The sequence below is a fragment of the Canis lupus genome, chromosome 1, assembly GCF_011100685.1.
Source record: "Canis lupus familiaris isolate Mischka breed German Shepherd chromosome 1, alternate assembly UU_Cfam_GSD_1.0, whole genome shotgun sequence".
Classification (NCBI taxonomy): Eukaryota; Metazoa; Chordata; class Mammalia; order Carnivora; family Canidae; genus Canis; species Canis lupus.
In genome coordinates, this window is record NC_049222.1 from 110088409 (window position 1) to 110102112 (window position 13704).

A 13704-nucleotide genomic window follows, 5' to 3' on the forward strand; every position below is an offset into this window, starting at 1 on the left:
TTCCTCTGAAATCTCTAAGGGAATCCCAGCCTCTTCCAGCTCTGGGGGCGCTGCTGTCAATCCTTGGTGCTCCTGGGCTCCTGGCTGCATCTCTGTTGTCACATGACTTCTTCTTACAAGAACACCAGTCACATTGGATCAGGGACCCATCCTACCCCAGGATGACCTTATCTAATTACATCTGCAATGACCCTATTTCCAAATAGGGTCACATTTGGCCTGGGGGTGTGTGTTAGGACTTCAGCCTATCTTTTTTGGTGGGGATTGGGGGACAGGGGGTTGGGGGCGGGAACACAGCTCATAGCAGAGGGAGCAAAGAGAGAGAGGAGGAATGAGCTCACAAATGAGGCAGGATGTGCCACGTATACAGGAGTTTTGGGTTCTAGTCTTGCAACACACTGTAAGTTTGGAATTAGTTCAAAACAAAAAATTGAAAGGCATACTGGCAAATGCAGCTCAATTTATTTGCCTAATCATCCTCCGAGGTGGGTATTGCTATCATTTCGTGCCCATCCTCCAAATGCAAAAACTGAGGCGCAGAAAGGCCAAGCAACTTCCCCAGGGTCACACAACTGTCACACGGCTGGTAAGAGGCAAGGCCCCTTGAAGTCCGGCTGCAGAATCCACACTCTAGACTCTACCACATAATGTCTGTGCTTCTCTGTTCCTTTTTTTTTTTTTTTAATTATTTTATTTATTTGAGAGAGAGAGAAAGAGCACAGGAACAGGGGCAGAGGGAGAGAGAGAATGGTGCCCCACATGGGGCTCGATCCCAGGACCTCAGGATCATGACCTGAGTCAAAGGTAGCTGCTTAACGGACTGAGCCCCCCAGGCACTGGAGGCTCTGCTTTTAATAAAGGAAGATGGGAGACCAGGAACTGGGGCTTGGGGGCACAGTGGGAGCGTTTGAATGACAAAGGAGATTTACCAACCACTGGTTGGAGAGGAAAATTTACTAGAAAAACGAGTGGGTTTCACACTTTGAGGTCTGTGGTACTAGATTTTCTGTGAAATCAGGAGGCTAGCTGTTTGAGGTTTTTTATATGTATGTTTTTCCCTCTGCATGGGGACAGGGAATGACTTGCATGAGGAGTGGGGTAGAGGGGGGAGTGTGGCTCCCTTTCCCAGTCTACAGTCCATTTGCACCTCACCACCACCCCTGAGCCCTGCAATCTGGCGCTGGCTGGCCCGTGTCCTTCCCACCGACCACCGGATCTGTGTGAGCGAAACTCTGGGAACAGAGCATGTCCTCCAGGCTGAGGGGGAGGGAAAGGCCTAGAAGGGTGTTCACAGGCCAAGAACCAAAGCAAACAAGGTCTGTTCCAGGAACAGGAGTCCCGTGGCAGGGGTGGGGAGCGCGGGGCTGTAGGGAAGGCGGCGCCCCACATTTGGAGGGCCTCCAAAGCAGTGTGGGAAGTTGCGCTTGAGCACCAGAGAAAGCAGGGCCTGTGGTGGGTCCTCTCTGGCAGTCGCGGAGAGAGATGATGGACTGATGGACTGGGGGTCGGGGAGTGAGTGGGATCTGGATTCGAATCTCAGCACTGCAGCGCATTTGCGAGGTGTGACTTGAGAAACTGTGATTGTCTGAATAAAGGCTTCCAAAGAGCACTACTTTCTACTTGTTGGAACCCTGCTGCCTCACATGGCAAAAGGGACCTTCCAGATGTGATCATGTTAAGGATTTTTTTTAAGATTTTAAAAATCTTCCCCACAGGAAGCCTCCTTCTCCCTCTGCCTGTGTCTTTGGCTTTCTCTGTGTGTCTTTCATAAATAAATAAATTAAAAAATATGTATATATATAAAAGAAAATGCCTTTAGTACATCACTCAAGTTAAGGATATGAATATTTAATGTATGAGAAAAGAGAAATCTGAAGACTGACAGCTCAGAAGTGCTATGTGGCTCCACAATCATGAAAGACCCAAGCTCCCTTTAACTTGTGGCTCCACCATTCTCTGCCAGATAGCTTCCACTTCATGGCCCAATTTGGCTGCTCAAGCTCCAGTCATCACATCTGAATTCCAATCATCAAGAAAGGGGACAGGGTAAAGAGTCACTTGTTTCCCTTTTACAATACTTTCCAGAATTGGAAATCAATAAAACAGCAACAGGGACAGAGCTCAGAGACAAAACACCTATGGAAAAGGGTAGGAAATAATGAGATTTAAGGCAGGATCAGCATGGTCTATTTCACCAAGATATATAGTACAGCCTCAGCCTTTGGAAAGCCAAGCAGCCATCTCAGTCCCCCTGAACCCAGTAGCATCTGTGATACTGTATTGCCGAGGTGACCATCACCTAATTCCATCAGTGGGGGGGGGGGATCAGAGAGATAATTTCCATCTACCATCATTATCTGAACGCACATTGTCCAGTTGTTGAGTTTTTTTAAAAAGATTATTTATTTATTCATGAGAGACACACAGAGAGAGGCAGAGACACAGGCAGAGGGAGAAGCAAGCTCCATGCAAGGAGCCCGATTCAGGACTCGATCCCGGGGCCCCAGGATCACGACCTGAGCCAAAGGCAGATGCTCAACCACTGAGCCACCCAGGTACCTGTTAATTGAGTTTTTGTAACTAGGAGCAAAAATCTCCTCATGCTCTCTATGTGTTGAAAAGTTTTCAGTTAAAATATGAAAGAATTAATTAATTCAGGAGTAAGTTGCTAAAATAATAAATGATTATTGTGAAAGCTGATTTTGTGACAAAAGAAAGGCTTACACATATTTAAAGAGAGAAGTGGATGCAAATATTAGAGAATGTGGTGGCCATACACATTTTTTTTTCTTTTTGGTGATACACATTTAAAAAGGACATAATGCCAACCAAAGTTGAAATTGATTTTTAAAATAATAAAAGAACAAACAATAAAGATTAGATTTTAGGAGCGCCTGAGTGACTCAGTGGTTGAGCCTCTGCTTTTGGCTCAGGTCGTGATCACAGGGTCCTGAGATCGAGTCCCTCACTGGGCTCCCCACAGGGAGCCTGTTTCTCTCTCTGCCTGTGTCTCTACCTCTCTCTCTGTGCCTCTCATGAATAAATAAATAAAATATTTAAAAAATATTAGACTTTATTGTGATTTACTACGAGTCTAATCTTTTTGAGTGATTGAGTGCGCTGGTATTCATAACATTATATAAAATAACCATTAATAACTACATTTAAGGGGCACCTGGGTGGCTCAGCATTTGAGCATTTACCTTTGGCTCAGAGTGTGATCCCGGGGTCCTGGGATCGAGTCCCACATCGAGGTCCCTGCATGGAGCCTGCTTCTCCCTCTGCCTGTGTCTCTGCCTCTCTCTGTGTCTCATGAGTAAATAAATAAAGTCTTAAAAAAAAAAAAAGAACTACTTTTAAGGGGCACCTGGCTCTTGATCTCAGGGTTGTGAGTTAGAGCCTCATGTTGGGTGTAGAGATTAATTAAATACATAAAACTTTAAAAAAATCATATTTAGCTATTTCATTGCATTTAAACAACTCACTCAAGAAAAAACGATTAGAAATGAAAAGCAAAAAAATAAAAATAAAAAAAAATTAAAAAAATGAAAAGGAGAACATCAAGTTTGCTATCTTAAAATTTGGGGGAAATGCTCAAAATTAACTATAACATCCATGATGAATCATCCTTTGGTCCGGATGTACGAAGTATAAAGAGAAATAGAGAATTTTGTTTTTTATTTTGTAGACCTTAATGTAGAGAATTCAGTTACTCATAAGCTCCCTTCTGGGATCTCATCTCCTCCCCGCCAACCCTCTGTGCTCTTTAGTGTCTGCTTTATGTATGCACCTGCCTTATTTGTTCTGTTTATAATAAACACTCTTGAATCTCCTACCCAACTTGGAAGGTGTGACAGTGCATTGTAATAATTAATTGTAGTAGATTGTTAAAATAATGGCCTCGATGAAGCATGCCTCCCTGGGCACGCCTCTTCACAGTGTGACTTGCCATTGAGAGGACTCAGTGGCAAAGATCCTGCTTCCCGGATTTGAGCGGGTCTTGTGGCTGCTCTGACCACTAGCCGGAGGCAGAAGTGATACAGTGTGACTTCCAAGCTAGATCTTGAGAGGCCTTGTTGCTTCTCCTCTTGTCACCCACATAATCACATACACACGTAGACACAAAACATACATATACATGCACACACACTTATACACACATATACACACACGTATGTCCACCCATACAAATGCACAATTATGTATTCACACATATACACACATACACATAAATACAAGCATTTGCACGCATTTACACATGTATCTACAAAAACATATGCACATACGCACGCACTCACACAAATACATGCATCTATGCATGTACACATAGAGAGAGATGTGCTGATATACGCATAAAGCATTTCTTCTTGGAAGGAAAATCAAGAACGAGTTATGGTCGTTGGTTTTAAGGAGGCAGGGAAGGGGGACCGATGGCAGAGTGCTTTCTATTTTCAATCCTGTGCTTTTGGAATTCCTAACGCTGTGCATATTTTGTTTTAAAATGTCCACAGGGGCTATTTCGGCTGTGGGATTATGGGTCATTTCTTGTTTGTTCTTTATATGGGCCCTTATTAAATAAAAACCAAACCACCACAGCCTAAAAATAAAATGTGCTTAAAGCCAAGACCACATTATTGGCTGCAACTACAGTGATTCTTTTCTCTTTCCTTGTTTTTTTTTTTTTTTTTTTTTTTTCTGTCTTTTTCTGCAGGTCTGATCGCTCTTGTAAATCTGTTGCCTGAATAAGACACATAGCCCTATCCGAATATTCCAACCCCGACGGGTCCACACATGTGAGATTGTCCAACCCAGCAGCTGTCACCACTCACATTCCTCAGGCTCCGAGAAATGACAGGAGCATCTGCCCAGGATTTATTCAGCCTTGGTGACATAAAAACTTCATCACTACAAATGCTTGTGTAATGAGCCTGAACACAAAGGTTTGCTGTTAGTCTAAATGGTTCCATTCTGGCCAATTTGGGGTATTTCCCTCATAACTTTTTCATTTATGATAAGAAATGACAAGAGTTTTGCAATTCTGCTCAGGAAAAAAAAGAAAATCCCCCACTGCACCACCTTGTGTCCTTCTGGATCTTTGTGACAGAGAGTAGAAGAAGCAGCTGTTTAAAACCAGGTCACAGGAGCCAGGGCACTGTTGAAAAGAAAATGAGACCAGTGCATTTAACAACCACCAAAACGTTCAGGGAAAATACAATTTAAAAAATACAATAAATAAAGGTCTTTTGGGGGGTGAGGAGTGCTGGCTGGCTCAGTTGGTAGAGCTTCTCACTCTTGATCTACGGGTTGTGGGTTCGAGCCCCACACTGGGTGCAGAGATTATTTAAATATAGATAAATACATTGGTTTTGAAAAAGGTTTTGAAAAGAGAGGAGAAAAACACATCAGCAAGATGATTTTAAATACATGCATTCGCCATCTGTCAGTTTTTAAAACTTTTTAAAAAAGATTTTACTTATTTATTCATGAGAGACACACACACACAGAGGCAGAGACACAGGCAAAGGGAGAAGCAGGCTCCCTGCAGGGAGCACCATGCGGGATTTGATCCCAGGACCCCAGGATCACAACCTGAGCTAAAGGCAGACGGTCAACCCCTGAGCCACCTAGGTGCCCCCTAAAACTTTCTTTATGATTCTTTGGTCACGTATAAGCTTCAGAATTCAAATGTGTCAAGCTTGTCCCTAATACCTTCTGAGCTTTCTTTTTCTATTTAGGAAAACATTTCCTCCACTTCAAGAACATCTACTAACTCAGCATTTATTTTCTTTTATTTTAACTCCAGTACAGTTAACACGATTCACCGTGCTTTTGAGCACTGGATGGCTCCATGGTTTGCACTTAAGTTTTTGACCCATTAGGAATTTGTCTCAGCAACAGGGACATAGGAATCCAGCTTTCAGTTCTCTATTCTCCAAAGGTTTGGCCTCTTGGTTCTTATCCTGCCTGCTGATTTGCAATAACACTGCCTTCATCAAACCTAAAAACCTCATATTTGGGGGGACACCACACTGTTAAGAATGTCATACGTTTATGATCATTTTACAGTCAGACTCCGCTTACTGGGCACCCCACCCTTCCCCTGCCACTTACACGTCCTCTCCAAAATTTCTCGGTTACTCTCATACCACAAGTTTTCAACAGCTAATCTTGCAACTCATAGGTTAACCTCCAGGAGCTGGACAAAGAGGCAGTGGGGAGGTTTCTCATTTTGTTTTTCAGTTAAAGTTACTAAGACCATTGACAGCTGTTCACATGGCTCAGCCTGAATGTCAAAGTCACGGGGAGGCACCCAGCCCCCCCCCCCACCTCGGCACATGAGTACGCACTCAGTTGCTAAACATTCACTTGCTTTTATGGACTGATCACGCAGAGATTGGAGCTCTTCCCTGGCAGCTGTCCTGAGCTTTTCTTGTCATTGAGCGTGACAAGGCATGTGCTTTGCAGAAATAGTTGCTAGAGTTTTTCAGGCATGGACGTGCCCATACCCCAAATCTAAACTCTAACCAAGTGTCCACAGGGATACACCTTCCAAAACAAAGACGCTTTATATGAAGTGCAAATATTTGTTCAGAGATGGCAGGAGACACTTCCAGGAACTGTAGGAAAATCTGGTTGACTTAGCAACATCCATGATTGTGGTTTTAGGGGTAATTTAACTTTTTTTTAAGTACCGTGTTGGGTTTTTTTAAAGCAAAGAATAGAGAAAAAAGAAAAATGTCCAGCTATCTTGCCATGTCAGCATTCTAAAAACTTCTGTTATCAAATGTGAGAATTACAGATAGGGATGATAACAACATGTCCCCATATCACAACCCAGAACCACGTGCCACCTCCAATCAGTTCTCCACCTCAAGCAATGTCTTCACAGTTATTTTTCCCTCCAGGAAAAAAAAAAAAAAGAATTGATGCATATCCTACCATTTGTATAACCACATAATGGTTTTTATTTATACGTTAATGATTGATCCCATGTGCCCTCCTGCTCCTCGGTGGTATTTTTCACATAAAATGTTTTTCAAGTTGTTCTGAATCAGCTAAAGACATCTCAGCCTTTCTTTCTTTCTCTTTCTTTCTTTCTTTCTTTCTTTCTTTCTTTCTTTCTTTCTTTCTTTCTTTCTTTCTTTCCTTCCTTCCTTCCTTCCTTCCTTCCTTCCTTCCTTCCTTCAGATTTTATTTACTTATTTGAGAGAGAGAACAAGTGGCAGAAGCAGCAGAGGGAGAGGGAGAAGCAGACTCCCTGCTGAGCAGAGAGCCTGATGTGGGATTCCATCCCAGAACCCCATGACCCAAGCTGCATGCAGGCGCTCAACTAACTGAGCCACCCACGCGCCCCCACAAGCTTTCTTTTTAAGGTCTAGGGAGTGTCCCATAGTCCTACAATTTACCCTACCCGTTCCACATTGACGGACACTTAGAATACTTTGATTTTTCGCTCTTACACAGGCTCCCCTTCGATACTTCTCGAATGAGTTACTGTGGCATGCATTTGACAGTATATAATGTTGGTGAAAACTGCTAGAACCCAAAACAAAGGTCATCTTGAAAGTACAACAGCTTTTGCCACATTGTCCCTGGACTGATCCCCACTCCCAACAATATCGAGTGAGATTCTTCTATCACATACTTGCCAGCACTGGACATTACACAACTTTCAGAGCTTTTGGCAATCAGAAGTGTGGCAAATGGTACCTCATGAGTGCTGTCTACACCCTCAGCCCCAATCCATTGATCTGTATGTTCAACCTTCTCTCGTGGTTGTTTTTGCTGTGCATTTCTTTGGCATATATATATATTTTAAGATTTTATTTATTTATTCACGAGAGCTACAGAGAGAGAGAGATGCAGACACAAGCAGAGGGAGAAGCAGGCTCCATGCAGGGAGCCCAATGCAGGACTTGATCCCAGGACCCCGGGATCACAACCTGAGCTGAAGGCAGATGCTCAACCACTGAGCCACCCAGGTGTCCCTGTACCAAATTATTTTAATTATAAGTTTATAATACATTTTAATATTTATTTAATCAGAGCCAATCCTCTTTCATCATTGATCAGAGTTTTGGTCTTGAACATTCTCTAAGTGCTCACGTTTCTTATCTAAGTGTGAAAGCCCTAAAAGGAACCCTCAGAATCACCTCAAATATGAAAGTGGAGTGTAATCATTGGCATTAGCTACACATTCACTGTTTTTTCCAGAACATTCCCGCCAAGACTGGGGCCCCACGACTTTGCTTTACTGGACGTGTACACTCTGTAAGTCCTCTTGCTTTTCCAGTTTTGCAAGAATGGATGAGCAGAGGCTGGAGTTTTAAAACTTGACCCTCGGGAAGCTAAAAATGCACCTAACCCAAAACATACTGATATAAAAACTCAAATACAAAGCTAAAGATGATAGGAAAAGCCTTCTTCCAAGATCTGCAGCAGAGCTAATTTACCTGGCAGTGAGAGGTATTGTGGTTTCCACATGTGTTTGACTTGGTGGGTTTTTTAGTGCGGGGAAAGTAAAAAGAATAGCCACCTTACTCCCCTCAAAAAAGATCCATGAGCCAGCTGCCAGATTTTTAAATATTTTTTTAAAAAATTGATTTGAGGGACACCTGGGTGGCTCAGCGATGGAGTGTCTGCCTTTGGCTCAGTGTGTGATCCCGGGGTCCTGGGATCGAGTCCTGAATCAGGGTCCCCACAGGGGGCCTGCTTCTCCCTCTGCCTGTGTCTCTGCCTCTCTCTCTGTGTCTCTCACGAATAAATAAATAAAATCTTTAAAAAAGAATAGAAAATTGATTTGAAATTCACATAACATAAAATTAGTCATTTTAAAGTGTACAATTCAGAGGCGTCTGCCTGGCTTGGTAGGTAAAGTGTGCAAGGTTTGATCTTGGGGTCAAGTTCAAGCCCCATGTTTCAGGTAGAGTTTACTTAAAAAAAAAAAAAAGTGCCATTCAGAGGTTATATCACCACCACCTCTACCTAGTTCCAGAATATTTTCATCACTCCAAAAAGAAACCTTTAAGTCATAAGCAATAGCTCCTCATCCCCCCACCCCCCAACCCTGGCCCCAGGCAAACACTTAATCTACTTTCTATCTCTATAGCTTTCCTGAGTCTGGACATTTCATATAAATAGAATCATACAATATATGGCTTTTGTGCCTGGCTTCTTTCACTGAGCTTAACATTTTCAGGATGCATCCACCTGATAGTATGCATCAGTGCTTCATTTCTTTTTATGGTTAAATATTTGCTACTTAAGAAAACTAAAAACAATATGAATGCTGAGTTAGAAATTGACAAAGTAGGGGCACCTGGGTGGCTCAGTTGGTTTAAGTGTCTGACTCTTGATCTCAGGATCATACATTCAAGCCCCACATTGGGCTCCACACTGGTTGTGGAGCCTATTTAAAAAAAAAGAGAGAGAAAATACAGGAAATCAGAATAAACCCTGAAGGCCCCCTCCCCTTGAATTCCTCCTCTGACCTTCTATCCACCCCTTTACTCCAAGGGTAATCACTGTAAGAAAAAAATACCTGTCCCTTCCTGAAATAAATATATTTGTATGCATTTATTGACAGATGTCAATATGTTATTATTCCTTTAAAAATATTCAATAAAAGGGGTTATAACACCTTTTTTTACAGTATGGTTTGTTGATTAAAATGTATGGTTTGAGGGCACCTGGGTGGCTCAGTTTGTTAAGTGTCTTACCCTTGGTTTCAGCTCAGGTCTTGATCTCAGAGTCATGAGTTCAAGCACCTTGTTGGGCTCGACGCTGGGCATGGAGCCTACTTTAAAAAAAGAAATGCCTTCTGCTTTTGGAATTATATAATTGCTCCTGTTTTTTTAAATATACTTTTTAACTAATTTTATATTTTATATATATATTAAAGATTTTATTTATTTATTCATGAGAGACATAGAGAGGCAGAGCCATAGGCAGAAGGAGAAGCAGGCTCCCCTCAGGAGTCTGCGGGACTTGATCCCAGGATCCCGGGATCACAACCTGAGTGGAAGGCAGATGCTCAACCGTTGAGCCACGCAGGTGCCCCTAATTTTATATTTTTTAATAATTGACATACAACATATTAGTTTCAAGTATGTAACATAATGATTTGGTATTTGTGAACATTGCAAAATAATCATCATTATTAGTTTAGTTACCATCTGTCACCATACATAGTTATGCAATTTTTTTCTTGTGATGAGAACTTTTAAGATTGATTGTTTACAACTTTCAAATATTCAATACAGTATTATTAATTATGGTCGCCATGCTGTAGTGTTGTTCCTGTTTTTACCTAAATGCCTTTTTTTAAAAAATAAAAAAATTTATTTATTTGACATAGAGAGAGCACAAGAAGGGTGAGTGGCAGGCAGAGGGAGAAGGAGAAGCAGGCCCCCCAAGGAGCAGGGCCTTGATGCAGGGTACCATCCCAGGACCTCAGGATCATGACCTGAGCCAACATCAGACATTTAACCGACTGAGCTACCCAGGCGCCCCTACCTAAATACCTCTTGATTTCATTTTTACATTTTTGCCTTTGAGCCATCTGGAAGGTATTTAGGAAAACAAAGACAGAGGTGAAGAATCCAAATTCAGTCTTTTCTTCCAAATGCCTGGCCGGTTTCCTAAACATCAGCAATGTTAAGAAAAATCTCTTTTCTTTTGTACTAATTTAAAATAAATAGCACCCTGCTTAGAGTCTGAATTCTCAGATGTATGACATTCTATTTCTGGATTCATTATTCTGACCTGTTGTTTTGTTGGCCTGTTTTTTCCTCATGAACAAACGATAGTAATATCACAGCTTCATAATCCATGTCAATGTCTGCCGGGGCTCACCTGCCAGATTGATTTGTGTCTTCCTAAGTGTTCTGGCCATTCTCAGAGGGTAGCAGATTTTAAATAGTTTGCCTTATAATGTCAGGATGTGGTTCCGTTAAAGCAATCCAGATGCTGGCAGGACAACAATGGAGATTTTGATTCATCTGGAATCATTAACATCCTCCAATAACTGAGCACCTGCCTTCTCAGAAATGTCAAGGTCACAGGCTACAACAGGAAAACCTTCGCCAAGGGCGCCTGGGTGGCTCAGTCCATGCATGATTTTATAAGAACAAATGCATCAAGTGTGGATTTTAAAACAGATCCATGCTGGGCTACAGTTGTCTTATTTTATTTATTTGTTCATTCATTCATTCATTCATTCATTCATTATCATTTTTAAGTAAGCTCCATACCCAGCATGGAGCCCAACCTGGGGGTTAAACTCAAGACCCCGAGAGACACCTGGATGGCTCAGCGGTTGAGCATCTGCCTTTGGCTCAGGTCCTGATCCCGGGATCCAGGATTGAGTTCCCCGCCGGGCTCCTTTCCGGGGGCCTGCTTCTCCCTCTGCCTGTCTTTCTCTCTCTCTTTGTCTCTCATGAATAAATAAAATCTTTTAACCACCCCCCCAAAACAAAACAAAACAAAAAACCCTCAAGATCCTGAGATCAAGCTCTGAGCCCTGAAATCAAGATCTGAAGCAAGATCAAGAGTTGGATGCTCAACCAACCAAGCCATCCAGGCACCCTGGGCTACTATAAACAGTCTTAATCCACAGCACACTGATGGGAGGAAGTGTAATAGGCTCATTGAGTGGGCTGGAGCTGGCTTGCCACAAGATTTATAATTATACACTAAATGCATTAAACCAGCCCCATCAGTGCTGTGGCTTGACTCTTCAACATTGCTGTGGTTTTGGCTGTTAATTATTCAGCTCACAGCACTGTAAAGATGAAAATAAGATTCCCCCCTCCCCCGGTTATTTTTTATTAATTTTTTAACTTTAATTTTTGTAATTTTCGTATTTTTTAAAATTTTAAATCAATTCCTAGTTACTTTTTAAAAACTGCTTTTATTGAGCTAAAAGTTACATGCGGTGAAATGCACACATTCTAAGTGTACGAGTCCATAGGTTTGGACAGATATGTACACCTGTGCAACCATCAGACACAGAACATTTCACCACTCCATTAAGTTCCCTCATGCCCTCTCGCAGCCAAACTGTCCCTCACTGAAGCCAGCACAGCTGTGATTTTTTCCCACCCATAGATGAGTTTTTCCTGTTCTAAAGCTTCTTAGAAATGGAATCATACAAGAATGGCATAAGATGATGTTTGTATCCCCTGCCAAATCCATGTATTGAAATCCAAAACCTCAATATGATGGTTTTGGTGAGGCTTTGGGGAAGTAATCAGGTCATGAGGGTGGATCCCTCATGAATGGGATTCGCGCCCTTATAGGAGATTACTGAGAGATCCCTTGCCCTCTCTCCATCATGTGAGGGTACAAGGACAAGTCACCCACCTGCGATCTGGAAGAGGACCCTCCCCAGAACCACGTTGGCATCCTGATCGTGGACTTCCAGCGTGCAAAATGGTGAGAGATAGATATCTGTTTATAAGCCACTAGTCTGTGGTATTCTGAACTAAGACAAGCATGTATGCATATTTAATGGCTGCCTTCTTCCTCTTAGCATAAAACCTTTGAGATTAGTCCATATTGCTGTGGATATCCCTCCTTCATTCCTTTTTATTATTGAGTGACACATCTTTGAATGGATGTGCCGCTCGTAGGTATCTACCCAAGGGAAATGAAAATATGCATCTACAAAGATTTGTATGTGAATGTTTGTAGCAGCACTATTCATAATAACCCCAAAGTGGAGACAACTCAGATCTCCATCAATGGATGGATGGGGAACAGAAATACAGTGGTTTTCTGAAAACATTTGGGTGGTTTCCAGATTTGGGCTATTATGAGCAAGATGCTGCTATGAATATTCATGTACATGGCTTCGGTGGACATGTTTTCATTTCTCTTGGGTAAACACTTAGGATTGGAATGCCTAGGTCACAATACAAAGGTTTAACGTGTTAAGAAATTTCCAAATACTTCTTTAAAGTGGTTGTACTATCTGTGGTTACTTTTAATTAGTTAATTAATTTATTCATTATTTAATTAATGATTTGTGTGCGTGTGTGCATGCATGTGTGTGGTTGTAACATTCAAAGAGTATTTGAAAGCACGATATGAATAGTGAGACTCTCTGTATCACTAGAATCTCCCATGGTCCCTCTCCCCAAAATAACAACAGTGACAGTTTCTTACTGCTGCTTATTTACTTATCACTTCCAAAGAAATAAATTATTCATATACCAATATTTATATACAAACCTTCCTTCATCTTTAAACAACTGTGATCTTCATATGCATTCTTGTGAATTTCTCCTTAAATGGTGGCCTAGAAAACCTTTCACATCAGCACATGATATTTCATCCAAAGAATGCCCAATGGTTGATTTAATCAGCCCTGAAATCACAGGCATTTAGATCATCTCGATTAGACAAACCCACCCCACCTTCCCACCAACAGTGGGTGAGACCACAACTATTTCTCCACAGCCTTACCGGCAGTGGGTTTTTATCTAACTTTTAAATTTCTAATTGGTGAAAAACTAGAATTTATTGCTTTTTAAAAAATATTTAAATATTTTATTTATAAGTAATCTCTACACCGAATGTGGGGCTCAAACTTACAACCCTGAGATCAAGAGTCACATGCTACACCAACTGAGCCAACCAGGCATTCCCATATAATTCATTACTTTTGATTTTAATTCTTAAATAGGAATAGAGTGTTGTTCC

General features: G+C 41.7%; 1 long non-coding RNA gene across 1 annotated transcript; it reads right to left on the reverse strand.

The window, feature by feature from the left end:
• Window positions 1-1827: 1827 nt before the first annotated feature.
• LOC111097749 lies at window positions 1828-13364 on the reverse strand. Its single transcript, XR_005354558.1, has 3 exons — window positions 13234-13364; window positions 5077-5152; window positions 1828-2136 (listed from the first exon to the last, which is right to left on the reverse strand). It is a non-coding gene; the product is annotated as an uncharacterized LOC111097749 (long non-coding RNA).
• Window positions 13365-13704: the final 340 nt, after the last annotated feature.